Source organism: Topomyia yanbarensis, chromosome 2, assembly GCF_030247195.1.
Source record: "Topomyia yanbarensis strain Yona2022 chromosome 2, ASM3024719v1, whole genome shotgun sequence".
Lineage (NCBI taxonomy): Eukaryota > Metazoa > Arthropoda > Insecta > Diptera > Culicidae > Topomyia > Topomyia yanbarensis.
Window position 1 is genome coordinate 317,385,533 of NC_080671.1, and position 15,875 is coordinate 317,401,407.

Below are 15,875 nucleotides of genomic sequence, written 5' to 3' on the forward strand. Positions count from 1 at the left end.
AACAAGGTACGATGAAATCTTTGCTGAAGCAGTGTTGTATTACGTAGTGTTCTATTTAGAATCCGAAAGTTTACTTCCGAACGAAGCTCTGGAGCATCCATCTCACCGTTAATCAGTTTTGCGATTACCAGCGCTTGCTGTATTTTTCGCCGGCGTTGCAACGTATCGATTCCCAGAAGTTGACACCTATCCGGATATGCTGGCAAATTAGCTGGATCATTCCACGGTAGATTTCTTAAAGCCATGCGCACAAATCGTTTCTGCACACGTTCGATTCTAATGCACCACGTTACTTGATGCGGACACCAGATCACTGATGCGTTTTCGAGAATAGGGCGGACGAGTGAACAGTACAGTGCCTTCAGACAATGTGGGTCGTTGAAGTCCTTAGCAATCTTGGAAATAAATCCCAACTGACGTGTTGCTTTTGAAATAATCTGCGAGCGTTGCAAATCGAATGTCAGTTTCGCGTCCAATTGCACTCCTAAATCACATACCTGCTCAACTCTTGTCAGAATTGTACCGTTAATCCTATAATCGAACTGTACCGGGCATAAAATACGATGGAATGTAATCACTTGACATTTCGCCACGTTAATGACAAGCTTATTTCTGCCACACCAATCTACGAAAAGTTGTAGTAAACCTTGTAGGCGCCAACAGTCTTCTACAAAACGAACAACAAGGTACAACTTCAAGTCGTCAGCATAAACTAGTTTGCAGCCGGCTCCCAGCAGCAATGCGATGTCGTTGAAATATAGTACGGACAGCAGAGGTCCCAAGTTATTCCTTGTGGAACACCAGACTTGTTGGAAAATTGTGACGATGTGCAGTTATCTAATTTTACTCGCAGAAATCTTCCGGAAAGATATGAATCTAACCAAGACACCAATTGTGAAGAAATGCCGAGACGAGACAGCTTGCATAAAAGTAATCTATGATCAATTTTGTCGAATGCTGCTTTCAAATCAGTGTAAATGACGTCCATCTGCGCTTTTTCCTCCATGCTAGCGACACACTTGGACGTGAAACTCAACAAATTTGTCGTCACTGATCTCCCTGGCATGAATCCGTGCTGATCAAACGATATGTAGTTCTTTGCGCAGTCTAAAATAGCACCACTCACAATAATCTCAAATAGCTTCGAGGAGGCTGAGAGACTAGCAATTCCACGATAGTGATGCAAATCATACAGATTTTGTAGTTTTTCTAATGTGAAAAAATCTCAGAAATCGATCGGAGCCTTTTTGACCTTAGTCCAAATACGAGAAGTTGGGGTTAAATAGCCTTTTGTCATTCATATTAAACTTCATCATTTTCTCGTACATATATCTCTATTATTCTTCACTCAATTTTCATAAACTATACCTTGTTGAACGTAGAAAATCCTTAGGATTATAACAAAAATAGATTCGTTACCGGTAAAATTCAGCAACATCAAATTATCTGACATATAGTGTCGATTTCACATTTTATCATAAAATCGCACATATTAACTCAATTTAACAACAACCATCTTATTTGATTTACTACTTTTAGTGTAAAATATGCTTAGGGATCACATGAGAAAACTTTCATTCCTGGAAAAATAGGAGAAGTTGAGGTACTAGGACAAATAATGAAAAAATGAGATTTGTAGAGTAAATATCAAAAAGTTTGATGTTTCTGAATTTTAACTCTAACGTTTTTATTTTTGTTTTATTCCTCAGAATTTTACACGTTCAACAAGTTACATTTTATGAAAATTGATTGAAGAATAATAGAGAAATATGTTTGAGAAAATGATAAAATTAAATATGAATGACAAAAAGCCATTTAACCCCAACTTCTCGTATTCGGACTAAGGTCAAAAGATTTCGTTCGATTTCTGAGATTTTTTCACATTAGAAAAACTACAAAATATGTATGATTTGCGTCACGGAGCAGTAAAATCATTAAAAATACGGGATTTTGGGGACAAAATGACCCAGTACCCCACTTTCCCGTATTTTTAGAAACAAAAATATCTCCATTCAAATACTAAGATTATTTCCTTTCAAAAGAGGTATAAATTGTAATTTTCTGATTGCTACTTCAAAAGTTATAGCATTTAATGTATTTTTCCTCCATATTTTCCCATACTACCAATTTCAAAAAATTTCAAGCGAAGTGGGCGGGGGTCTAGAATTGTCCAAATGATGTGAAATTTGGCATCTCAACTTACTTTGAAATTTGTAACAATATAAGGGGGCCTTTGAGAATTCGAAAAAAAATTTTTGCAATGCCCTACTCACCATGCATACTGCCCATATATGCATAAGAGTCCCATATTGAAAAACAGCAAGCCGAGAAAAATGCTGTTCAAGATTTACATTTTTCATTGAGGCTTATGGATGGGACAACCATGTTTTGGTATTTTTTCGATATTTTCTGAACAAACCTGGTAAACTGATTTGTGCATTATGATTCAGTGGTGATACAGAATACAATCAGAATCATTTTCGACAAAAATCCATATGGGACTCTTATGCTTATATGGGCAGCATAGCTTTGGGAGAAATAAAACTCATAATACAGTAATCGGGGCTTGAGGAAGGGCTTTTGGAATTCTTTTACCTCGTAACAGACTGGCAGGATACCCGGGTACTCCCAAAACCGAAATACTCATAATTACGACATTTTTATCCGATCTGGACACATTTGGATATTTTGAATTTAGAATCTCAACCACTTTAAAAATCTTTAAAAATTCATCTGGTTCCTGGTAGTTCGGATTTCCGGAAATATGTTGCAATACTGGGAATACTAGCAATACAGGTGTCAAAATTTCTGGAATTGACCCAGAAGACTTGGTTATAGGAACATTTGACGAATTGACCCCGTCACGCTCTTTCCGGAGCAGATAGCTGCAAGGCCGTGAGTGACCGTTCCGAGGTCAAATTGTCATATGTCAAATTTGGATACCTATATGATTTTATTAGTATTTACAAATTGTTTACCAGTGCTGGAATATCTCTCCAGAAATCTGGATTAGAGGAAACCAGCTGCATTCGTCGGGCTTCACAGATTCTATAAATGGATGATTTTCTGAATTCAAAACATTTAAAAAAGTTCTTAATCGGTAGTTAAGAAGTTTTAAATTTACAGGTACCCAGGTACTCTGCGGGCCTGTTTTCTTTTTGTTGGACACACAACGATTAATATGTGGGCTGCCGACGCATTCTGTAGCGAAATGAGAAGTTTTCGATCAAATTGGAGTTTCGTGCAGGTCTAACAAGGCTCCGGAAATAAAGTTTGGCGCAATCAAGTCATGCGACGAAAACATAGTGCTATTGGAAATGAGGAACTGTAAGTACCTTGGCTTCCAAGGGATCGTCCGAATTCTGCACAACGAGCTGCAAACTCGCAACTTCGGGGTCGTAGCGTTGCAGGAAGTTTGCTTGACGGCACAGAAGGTGTGAAAAGCGGGCATCTACAGACACATTCTACAAGAGCGGCGGCACAATTAACGAGCTGGTTTTTATAGTGCTGGACAAGATTCGCCGACGCTTGATCAAGTAACAGCGAGAGAATGTGTGTAGTGAGCAGCAAAAGCCCGTTTCTTCAACTACCGTATCATCAACGTTCACTGCCCACACAAAGGGAGACCAGCGAACGAGAAAGATGCATTTTAGGCGGAGCTGGAGCATTTCTATGACAGCTGCTCACGGTGGGATGTTAAGCTACCTAGGATGGCTAAAGCAACTTATGAACAAATATAGGTAGTACTACAAAGTTGAAGAGAAAAATAAGGTTAGAATGCTGCAGCACCGTACGAGGGTGAACGAGAAACGATACAAACAAGCGTGGATCAGAAAAAAACTCGTATTCGTTCGAAAAAGGCGGTAGATCATGATAATGGGGCGATGGAACTGTACGACGATAATAAGACACGGAAGTTCTACGACTCGTACTCGCGAAGGCTATGTGCCACAAGTCGATATGTTTGAAATGATCGATAGGTGAAACCAGTATTATGACGAACATCTAAATGGCGAAGATGTTGCGGACGATCCATGGTCAGATGCAGTTGGAAGACGGCATGTGGAGATGGCATGCGAACCACGATTTGCAACAGTTGTTTGAAGAACTATCCATCTTTCACATTGAAAAATATACGCAGCTGCGGTGAGTTGGGCACGTTGTGAAACTGGCGGACGGCAACCCGGTAAATGGCTCCGCAAACTAGTCCGGCTGGCACAAGTAGGAACAGCGAGCAAGTCTGCGTGCTCTGCGAAGCTGGCAATAAACGGCAATGAACCAAAAGAGCTAGAGACGACTTATTGGAACAGTAAATGGCATCGCAGCATTAGACCGATTGGTACGGTAGGTAACAAGAAAGTAAAGGGGGTTACTGCCTAGATCTCGGCGTTGTTTAAAACCCACTGCCACAATTTGGAAATAATCTAATGTTTGTTTCAGGGCCAACCTAAGTTGTGGTCCTACCTCAATATAGTTAGACGAAAAAAAAGAAAGTCGGTTTTTTGTGAAATAACAAATAAGTGGTGATAATGAAAGGGCTTGCAAAGAATTTTTTACAAAAAAATTGTTTAAACAACGATAGAGAGTAAACAGTGGTATCAAAGATGAAAATAATGTTTACATTTTTATCATTTTAAGTGTTGGAAAATCCCGCAAGTTTGGAAGGTTCATTGAAAACAAATAAAACGCCGTATAACGTAGATTTTTTTTTTCTGAAAAATAGTTAAGTCATTAATAAACGAAGATACACTCTAGAATTTTTTAGAACAATTTCTGTTTGCATTTGCTAAGATCGTCAAGTTTGATGTTCAGGTTCAGATATATATTGTTTTGTTCCATCACATCCGTCGTTCTCAGGGGCGGATCAAGAAAAAAAAATTCGGGAGGGGTCTAAATGAGTTGAAAGTGAAAAATTTGGCATGAAAATGAAGAATTCAAAATAGAAAAAAATGTACTGTGTAAACTGTGTTTCAGTTTAAGAGAACGACATGCATTTAAAATTTCTGCAAAATTTTAATTTTTCGGAGGGGGTCCGGACCCCTCCCCTGGATCCGCCACTGGTCGTTATAATCGTTAAAACTCTTAATCTTCTACAGGCTCCAAATCAATATAAATTCAATCGTTTCATACGCATTTAACGTTTATCGTAATTAATGATATAAATTAATTACACACCAAAAAAATCTGAATTTTATCGTTGACGTAATTGCAAACATGACACAATTCAACAAACCGTAATTTACGAAATGACGGAACATTACCGTGGTCCGCTTAATTTTACATGAAACATATACTTTACATGCGCAATGACATAAAACTACACTTCCTACCATTCAGAACAAACGCTGTATGTGGAGTAAAATTACATGATTTACGAAATTAAACGTCATGTAAAATTAAAATCAAACGTGAAACTAAGTCATTTATGATGCTCGTATATGTCAGGGTCAGGAGACGTAAATTTACACTAGTTTTTCTAGGTGTGTAGAATTAATATTAAGTTAATATATTAATAAAATAATTAATAATAATTGGTACTCTCAAATAAATAATTAAAATTTGTTGAGCAGCATATGCCGCCCCCAAAATTTGGCGCCAAGGGCGACCGCCCCCCCCCCCCCCTCCCTAGCGCCGCTACTGTCAACGATTAACCTGAACAGGCCTCTACAGAGCAGATGACAAATTTGGTTGGTAAACGTACGGTTTAGTTATGAAAATCCCGCCACCTTAAAGTGAATGATTAAGGGAGGATTTGAATTTGAATCCTGGTTGGGTTTTATTGAACTGAAAGTTTGCATTTGAAAATGAAAATTTGCACCACTGAATTGGACGTAGCATAAAGTTTAGAAAATTACAAGCAACATCATAAATCACTACTGATAAGGATAACGGATACTCGTGGTTTTTCAAATTACTACCTGCTTCATTTATGCTGAACATAATCCGCTAAACAAAACGGAAAAATGAATTTTCTGTATTTCTCACCAGGAAGGGTTTAAGAGATTGGATGTGGGTCTTGATTTCATTCGTGTGATGTCCCGGATCATGTCAAATCATTACACGTTGGATGCGTAGCTTCGGTGTATTGGGTTTGTGGAAAGCGGTCTCTGCCTTTGTAAGAATTTTATCACGACAACGAGCATGTTGTCTGGACGTACGCCGAATATTATGGAACCGGGTCTCAGTTATTGGATTCCATGGGTTTCTTCAAGCTTCACGATTCCATGCCTTTTCAAATAAACAGATTGAAAAAAAAAATACAAGTAATAAAGTTATGACTAAATATTCACGGATAGTTTTTCCTTACCCTGATAATAATTGCCAACTGCTTTTAAGTTGACACTATTTCAAGGCAGCAAAGCTAGAGTAAACGGATTCTGATGCGGTTTAATACGATGATAAAGTTTTCTTAGCGTGGAAAAGGAGTTACTATTTCAATGCACAACTACAATTACAAATAAACAAAATAAGACGCTTGGTTCAGTAGAGACGTGTTAAGCAAAGAAAAAAATCAATTTAAAATAATTTAATTAAATTATACGCACGCGAAAAATAATCTACTTGCAAAAGAACCAAACTAAAGTATTCAGTACACAGTTTAAAGTCTACATAATGCTGATCAAATGCATTTCCACCATTCTTTCTGCTAATGCACTTCACAACTATCGATCTGGTTAAAATTTTATCTGTTATCCGTGAGTAAAAGTTTTCAAAGCTAATCAATAGGTGAAGTTGGGTCGCTTAACAGCTTCTAGTGTTCCATTTACAAGTCTCGGTACACCAATTTACAAACACATCTCCTCTGCCTAGCAGTATTTCAATTAGTTTCAGCAATCAAATGCATTTCGACAAGAGCGTTGCTGGTATCATACTCGAATGCATCTGGAAGGAATTAGCTCTTATCGACAGCTGGCACGAAACAGTATTGTATCCATAGAGTAAAGCTATTCGCCTGTAGGGAAGTAGAAATTTCATCTCCAATGCTCCAAGGCATTGGAACTGAACACCAAGGAGATCCGTTTGCGAGGAATAGGACATGTTTACCCCGTATTACATTCGCTTAAGGATGTTCGACACACTTTAATCCCTATATCTACTTACATCAGCAAACAAACGAAAGCAGGAAAATGCTTTTCTCTCCGATCGGTTTATGTTTGAATGTGGGGCCCTGTTGTGGCTTTTTCGCTACATTTTATATATTTTGACTGCAGTGGGTGTACAGGGACGATAGTTTAGTGCTACGGGGTACAGAAAAGTTCATATTTGGATTTGATTTTAGAAATTTCATCGCACTGAGCAGCTTTGAAAAATATTCTTCATTCGCGAAAGGTTACTGTAATGCACCATATTGAAATTGTATTTATCTCTTCTTTGACAGACCTAGCAATAAATATGACTTCAAAACGATTCACCCTGCAGAAAAATATCTTGCCTACGTGTTGCACTTTAAAACAAACAACCATTTTTAATATACAAAAATCTATAAAAAAATCGTCATGTTAACACGTAAATAAAATTTATTTACCGATCGACGAAGAAGGGCTACTGAAATCGATACGAAGAAAATGTTTACGGTTCAATAATTTCTATTAGCAGCTTCATGAAACGAGACAGGTTTATTGCCTGCTGACGTTCACTGCACTAACTAACTACACTTACTTCCGATCTAATGCATACTGAATAATAAAAAACTCCATGGCCCGATTATCCATAAAAGTGCACGAATAGCCCCAAACCCGAGTAAAGCGGATTACTACTTCAGTTGGCTCATCCATAAATAAATTTGTTATTTTTCCCAGCTCTTTCCAAGCCACTCAGTGTTTGGTCCGTGTGGTGACTGCCACTATAAACTCTCAAGTGACTTGACATCAAACATAAAAGGATATTGGAGAAATTGCGATCGGAAGTTCGCTATTACACAGTTATTCTTCTTTCTCGATTTCCGTCGTCCGGTTTTGCGATTGAACTTTTTTCGATAGGTTATAGGCAAGGGGTAAAAGAAGTAACCGAAAAGGGCTCCACCTTTCGCACCGAGTCATACAACCACCGACCGACCGACCGCCCAGAGGCAAACGCTTTACTCTGATAGTTTTCCACAAAATCTATCTGGTGCATTGTTCCAAAAGATAGGGTGATGAGCCTATTTTGGCACCATTAGGGAGAAGGTTGCACTATTTTTTGAACAACTTTAAAAGAAGCCATATTATCTATAACCTTTCTCAGAATAAAGTATCAGTGTACTGTTTCTTAAACATCTATATAATGCTTATTTAGCAGAATTGCCTCAATTTTCAGCATAAATGAAAATAAATGTTCCATTCTGTGCATCTATTCCCACCTCAACGATCCAATTATCGCCTCATGGTTGTGCCAATTTCCACCTCATCGAAAAACAATCTAGTTGAAACGCAATGCCTCATATTCCATTTGCGTCGATTCTAACTAGGTATCCAAATCATGGACGCCAACGTGTGATTTGTAAAACGAATCATTCTGCTTTTTTCAGCCGATCAAAACAAACGTAAACATCACGCACATCAATGAAACTCATCAGCTGTTAGTAGAAGAGCGCCCAGAATTGCGCACGCAGAAAAAAACCATTCGAAGGTTAACAACTGGAATGACAAGTTTCACATCACACATTCACAATCAATCCGAATTGTATGTGCAGATGAAAATAAAATATCTGCAATCAACAATTAGTTGAATAACTTGAAGTAATTGATTACTTATACCTGAAATTGCATTACATTATATTTACAAGTTCATGTTTTGGTTTGGCCGCACTGGTGATTCTTTTCTGTATGATGGATACAAAAAGTTGGTTTTGATTGTGGTAGTGTATCAGCAAAACATGCCAATAATAGGAACCCCCGTATTTAGTTTTATCCTATTATAACACTAGGCCTATTCTAGTGTTTGACGAGTGATTTTAAAGTGAAATTATCGTAAAAAGGTTCTCCTGCTAAAATAAAGGTATGTATCAGTGCAATGTTTAGTATATTTGTGCTGGAATAACGAGATATGAGGCGGTAAATGCTGGCTCGTAAGTGTTTATTTTGCTAAGCGCCGTTGCATCCAGTTTCGGTTCACTACGTGAGCGAGGCGGATTAGTAGATATTTCAATAAGGTGATTTTGTTTTAATTAAAAGTTGGATTTAGAGGATAGTTCTAAATACATATGTGCACAACAAATAAATAATAAAACTTGAGCTTATTTTTTCTCACCTGTTTTAGCCAAATCGATAGTGTCATTATCGCATATGCTTGGTTCGAAACCAAGGGGTACGAAATAGGGTCACAATAGGCTCTACTGCCATAATAGGCACATCACCCTATGTGTGTTTTCTTTCGGCAAAGCCAGGCAACTGCAACTTATAAGCCAAGCTAAACCATACCAGACCAAGTCGAACTCCGGAAGACAAAAAGACGAACAAGCATAAAGAGATAGCATATTGAGAATGGGAGGAAAGTTTTCCGCGCAACAAACCAAAACGGACGATTGTTTTCTTTCATAAAATTTATTTCTATAGCCCAAGTTTTCCCTGTGTCTGTCACCGCACTTCCAGGCATGATATGGATTGTGTGCAAACTAAAAATTGATATTTTGCCATCGGTCGGGGAGAAGATCTATCAGTTTGTCGAGCTGTGATACAAACAAGTTTAGTCTGAAGAGTTTTTTCTTTCTTCTATGAACGATGAAACCATCAAAACAACAAGTTTTCTCACACGCATGGACAAGTTTACTTTTTCTTGGAATAGGTTAACGAGAGATGTTGTGGGCGTCTTCTTTACATAATGAATGCAAACCTACACAAAGACGCCCACATAAGCTTTAGCGATTTGGTGGAGGACTGGAGAATTCACAAAATTAAATTATGCTGGGTACAAAATAAATATTTAAAAGCAAAAACAGTTCGAATATAAGTCTATGGGAATCCTAAAATTATGAAGCGTTCACCTAGAACAATACCTAAGTGCACCAAAGAACATCGTGACAAAGAAAGTGCAGGGAATCTTTTCACTCTGTTAATCGTATTACTTGGGTCAATGACGTCTTCGGAAGAATTTGGGAAATTTATGATTCCCTTATGGTTGTGAGGTATAGATTTACCTCAGTTTCTTACCCCTCAGTCTCTTACTCAGCAGTGTCTTACCCCGCCAATAATGCCTACTTGTGCTGACACCCCTGTCATTGCCACGATGGTCCTTTGCCAGCGTCATTGTGCAGAGAGTCTTGTAGAGCTGTGGATGCCAGAGTGAACGCGATTCGCGACGCGACGCGATGCGAAGCGATTTTTAACACATCGCGCGACAACGCGCGACGACGCGCGAACGAGCTCCGTTCATTTGATTCCTGCAAAATAATACAGTAGGGTAGAAGTATCATTCTTCGCCCCCTCCCCAATTTTCGCCCCCCTTGTAGAACAATTACAAATAATTCTCTCTGCTTTACGATCTGAACTTTTGTTTTGCACTATTATTGAAATACAAACTAAGACGATTAAAATGTGATAACTACCCTAATTTAAACAATAGTATTTCATAACGTATTTTTAATCGTACATAGAGTAATACCTATAGAGCACTTATTTTCCTGAAAACTAAAAATGGTGAGGACTTTTTCTCGCAGGGAAAATTATATAAATATTATGATTAGGTATTAGAATGCTCGATAGTAATGTTTTTGAGAATTGTAGGAACATATGTCATCGAACATCCGCGATTATTTCCTTTATTTCCTTAAGTTTGAACAATTTTAAAATGTGGCGAAAATTAACGCAAATTGAAACTCAATTCTAATCTTCGCCCCTGGCGAAAACCCATATAACGTTCTTTTCCTCGTATAGGTTTCTATCTTCGCCCCGTTCCATGGTGGTCCCACAGTGGACTATTGATTTTAGCTATGTGAGGAAGTTTCTTAGAATTAAACGCTCCTTCTTTCGATCAAATCGAATCGATGACTAATCCCCCTAATAGTGAGTTACGAAATATATCTTCAAAATGCAGATTTAAAACTACTTACTTCAGTAAAGTTGTAGAAAAATTTATTACGAAATTTTCTTTCGAAGACTTTTGGTTTTCGAGATATAGGGCGTTGTTTGTGAAAGACCCCCGAAAACATTTTTTTTCACCTCAATTTCTTGTATGGAGCATTAAGCAATTCCTGATGTTCTAGAAAGTAATATAGACGGCTGAAACAAACAATTTTGTAAAATACCTGTTATCGCTTGTATTTACAGAGCTATTCACGTTTTTTCGATTGAAATTAGCTCACGTTCTAAGGTCAACATCTCTAAACCCAGTAAAAACGGATATAATACTTGGTGTATATTTTTTTAAACTGAAAAAAATCAGAGCGTCCAAAAACTGCTCTCTACCTAATCAGTTGCAGTGAAGATAGTCAGATTATGTCAGATTATCTATCAATTCAATTAAACTACTTCAATAATAATATTCATGATATGAGGATTCTAAACAGCACCGAGCAGGTTTATAGGTTTTCTCTGCAAGGAAAACAAAATTTATCAAAACACAACCTCTCCATTCATCCTTTTATTAGTTTAGATCCAATTTTAAAAATTAATTCGCTTGGAAAATCTTATTGAAAACAAATACAACGGAGTTTCTGTCTGTGATTAAGGGATATTAAATGTTGAGGTGCATATTTATGTCAAGTACATATTATACGGCTAGCATAGTACAATGTCTAATGTGCAAAACCCACTTGTGAACATGAATAAATATTAATAATTGTCGAAGTTGTAACCATTTACGCAAGAGCGCGTTTTTCTGAAGGAGATTTGCCGTGACTACAATTCCTGTACAACAGCTCAATTGAAAACATAAAAAGCACTGCAGTTAAATAACGAACGATTCCAAAAAAATTGAGATCGATTGAAAACTTTTTCGGCAATCGTAGTCACAGCAAAGACATGATTTCGAGATAATCGCGCAAAGCTTCAAGTATATACCAGGACCCACGTAAGGGAACAGTGAAATATGTTATAACTTTGCTTCTACTGATTGGATCTAAATAATATTTTGGAAAAACATTCTCAAGAACCTATACTGCCACTCTTCGCATAATTGTCTCATACGTATAGGGAACTCCATTGCACATGGAGCAGTTATGCGTATAATGATAAGAAAGATAAAAGAATAAATATTTTTTCGTGTTTTTTTGACCAACCTCTACATATAGGGGAATTATGGTTAAAACCGACACCTTAAGCTTAACACTTTTTCTGGATTGCTACAAAACCAATAAAATTATAATTTTTACGCAGAATTCTTCGGGTAAAACCGACACACCATAGTGGTAAAATCGACACCCCCTTTAATTTATCCTCTTTTTTTTAAATGTGATATATGCGTGAGTAATAAAGTGTGAATATGTGTTATGCAAACATGTGCTTTTTGTAGCTTCGTCATTTAGTGAGGGGAAGCGAGTTCGAAAGCGTAGTGTTATAAACAAGAGTATTTTATGCTATAGGGTTATTTTTTGATATGGGTATTTCCAAATAATCCTTAAGCACATCATTGCAACCTTCAGTGTCATTTTATTTCGCAAGAGAAAATTTGCAAGGGTTCTACATTCTGCTAATAGGATTCATTCACTTATAAGTGACACACACTTCGCAGCAAAATTGCTTGGCTCAGACTTTGATTTTTCGGGACGCTTATCATCAACGATCTACCGGGGTATACAAAAGATCATTGTCACTATGATAAAGTTTATCTATGACAAACCAAGAGAACACTAGAAATTTGGTTTTATGAGCTTTTTGCAGAAATAGCAAAAGCTTCAATAGAATCTGATAAGCAAATATTCCAGTTTTTGATTTTTAGAGAGACTTATAAGAAATAAACACAATAAAAGTATTTCTGTGTATTTCAGCTATTACTATAGTGTGCTAATAGTGTAATTGAAGTGTCTGAAAGATCTCCAGCCTTTTGTAATGAATCGCAAGTAAACACAACCATCTAACAGTGTGTCGGTTTTACCCTAACCAAAGGGTGTCGGTTTTACCCCAACAGAGCACATTTTTTTAAAAAGCAATTAAAATATTGTATTTCTCAAACCCGTCTTCAATGCACCCATTTGATCATAGCAAAGGCCGATAATAATAGACACTGAAATAGGCATAGGCACTGTGGTGATTTGAAAAGCTTTTGTTCGGCTAAAACCTTAAAATCTACCAACAAAATCTAACATCCAGACGAGCATGAACGCTGCTGTCGTATGTTTTGTTTATTTGTATGACGTTCAGCGTACTAATGTAAATCCAATTTGTCTTCTAATGTTCTACATAATCGTCCTAATAATAAAGCGTCATTATGAAATTAATAAAAATTTGATTTCTAGGGAAAGTTGTGGGGTGTCGGTTTTACCCACAGTGTCGGTTTTTCCCACAATTCCCCTATAACCCTTAATATAAGTGAGCAAAAAAAATCTAATTGTTTCATACATGATTTACAAAAATAATATCGATGATACTTCGAAAATGACTTTTAAAACGTATGCTTCACATATTAATTGATGTATCCGTTGCATCTGCTGCAAAACCGAAAGCGAATAAATTTTTAATCCTGTGCAAATACGAAAAAAGAGAGTTTCCAAATGTAGTGAGAATCCTTGGGGGTCCTGATTTTTCTAGCATTTAAAGCATTTTTCTAGTAATGTTATTTAGTAAAACAATATAACGGATGGTTTGTTCGTTTTTGCACGTTTTAGAGTTGTTGACCTTGGAAAATAGACTATTTTCAATCGAAAATCGTGAATAGATCTATAAATACAAGCGCTTTGTTTAATACTTGGTCATTGAAAATATAACCTGGATTAGTCGAATCTTTTCTCTATTGCCAATTCTGTGATATTGTAGCATGATAGAAGTCGTGAGATTGCGCGTGGACGCACGGGGGCGAAATCATAGAGCAAGAGGGGGGGGGGCGAAGATTAAATTCAGGGGGACGAAAATTCAAACACATCTTGATTCAGAATATTGTTATTTTTTCGTTAATTTAATGTTTTAAATAACTTTTATTCAGGATTATTGGATGTTATATGATACGTGATGAGAATGATAAAATCAAATTAGTTATAGCAGTTCAACATTGTTCAAATTTCACGTTTTTCTGCAAACAAATGTTTTAGGGGGGCGAACTATAGTACATTTCAATATTAATTCTTCAAAAGGGCTAATGAGATTTTTGTAAACAAACTTATTTCGCTCATTATTCCGCTGCCGAGTTGAATTTCACGAAAAATACACATGAATCAACAACCTTACCCGTGATAGAATCAATTTCAAATGTTTTCTGTGTTAAAATTATAAGAATTAATTAAGAGAAATCAGCAAAACAAAAGTTTGTTTACAAATCTTATTAGCCCTATTCAAAAGTTGATACGGATTTACTCTATATGCCAGAGTGGAAGCGACGCGATGCGTGCGCCAAGCGATTTTTTGCGCGATGCGCGACCAACCAGTACATACACAGGTTTTTCGCGCGAAATGAGGCGATCAATTTCAAAATTTGATTTCGCTATGACGGATGTTTTTGTCGATGTCGCAGCACTCATTGGACCTGTTGTAATACATCTAATCACCTATCTCTAGCTCATTCAAATTAACTACCTCGGCTCGGTACACGCCTTAGCGAAACCGTCCATATGGTTCGCATGTGTCGTGAACGCCGAGAAACACCCAGCTAAAGCAAAATATATTCAATTGTTTATTGATAGAACCTTTCGCTTTACAAGCATTTTTCCCTACGTCCAGTGCTATCTATGGGCACACACCCTCCGCCCGAGTAGCGACCAATTCTAGGTAGCCTTTCTGTCTCTCTCCAATTGGCTTTACTCAGAATAACCAAAAATACAAACATGTCGCGCAACATGCCAGCGCATATAAAATAAGCCTTGGGAATTAATAAAAAAACATTCTTAGTCTTACCTTATACACAGCGAGCAATCCTTACCTTCGAAAAACCAAAGGTAGCCAAAAGCTACCAGATGGCGACCGTGGAAAAGAAAAAGTGAAAACGGTGCAAACCAACAAACGAAAAACTCAGTTGCATGAAATCGAGCAAGGGTGCCACAGAAAAATAGCCTCTAACTGAATAATATACTTGGAAATGTGAATGTATCAATTTTGAACAGGAGTGATAAAAGTTCGTTATAAGGATGTTTACGAGAAGTTAAAGTTGATCCTGAACGTGATCGGTTTGTTGATGTCATTCTTTTTGAACTATGAATCGAGAAAAGTTCGATTCCGAACAAGTGACGTTTTGAAATAACTGGTTATACCTGGATAAGGACATTCAAGTGTTTGACAGTGGCAACAAATTCAGACTACTGATTGGTGATCGATAAGCATGCAAGTTTGCTTTTGGCAATGAAACAAACGTGTGAAATCATCCACACCGAAGAAGAATTAGTGCCACACAGAGAACTAGTGCCACGTAGAGATTTACTAATCATGACCCAAGGAAACGGAGACACCCGCATAACACCATGAGGAAGTGAAGCAGCTGTACGGCAACAGTTTGGTAACGATGCCTACACACCCGCCACAGGCCCACGAGTTGTTACAAATTAATTCGACACGTAGCAGTACCTCTCCCTACTCGGACGGTTTGGGTGCATGACTGTCGGAGAGTAACGGTGATACTAGCAACAGCAGCAGAATCCGGAGGTAAGAGTTCGATGAACAGAAAACGCTGTTTTATTTCCAATGCATGAAATACAGATGTCACCGGAGAAGATGCAAATCAAGATTCATTTTAACAGCATTATTGAACTTACGTCAAAAACCAAACAAAAATGAATAATTTGTATATTTTTATTTCGTGTAGTTTTCAAACGGTTCAGA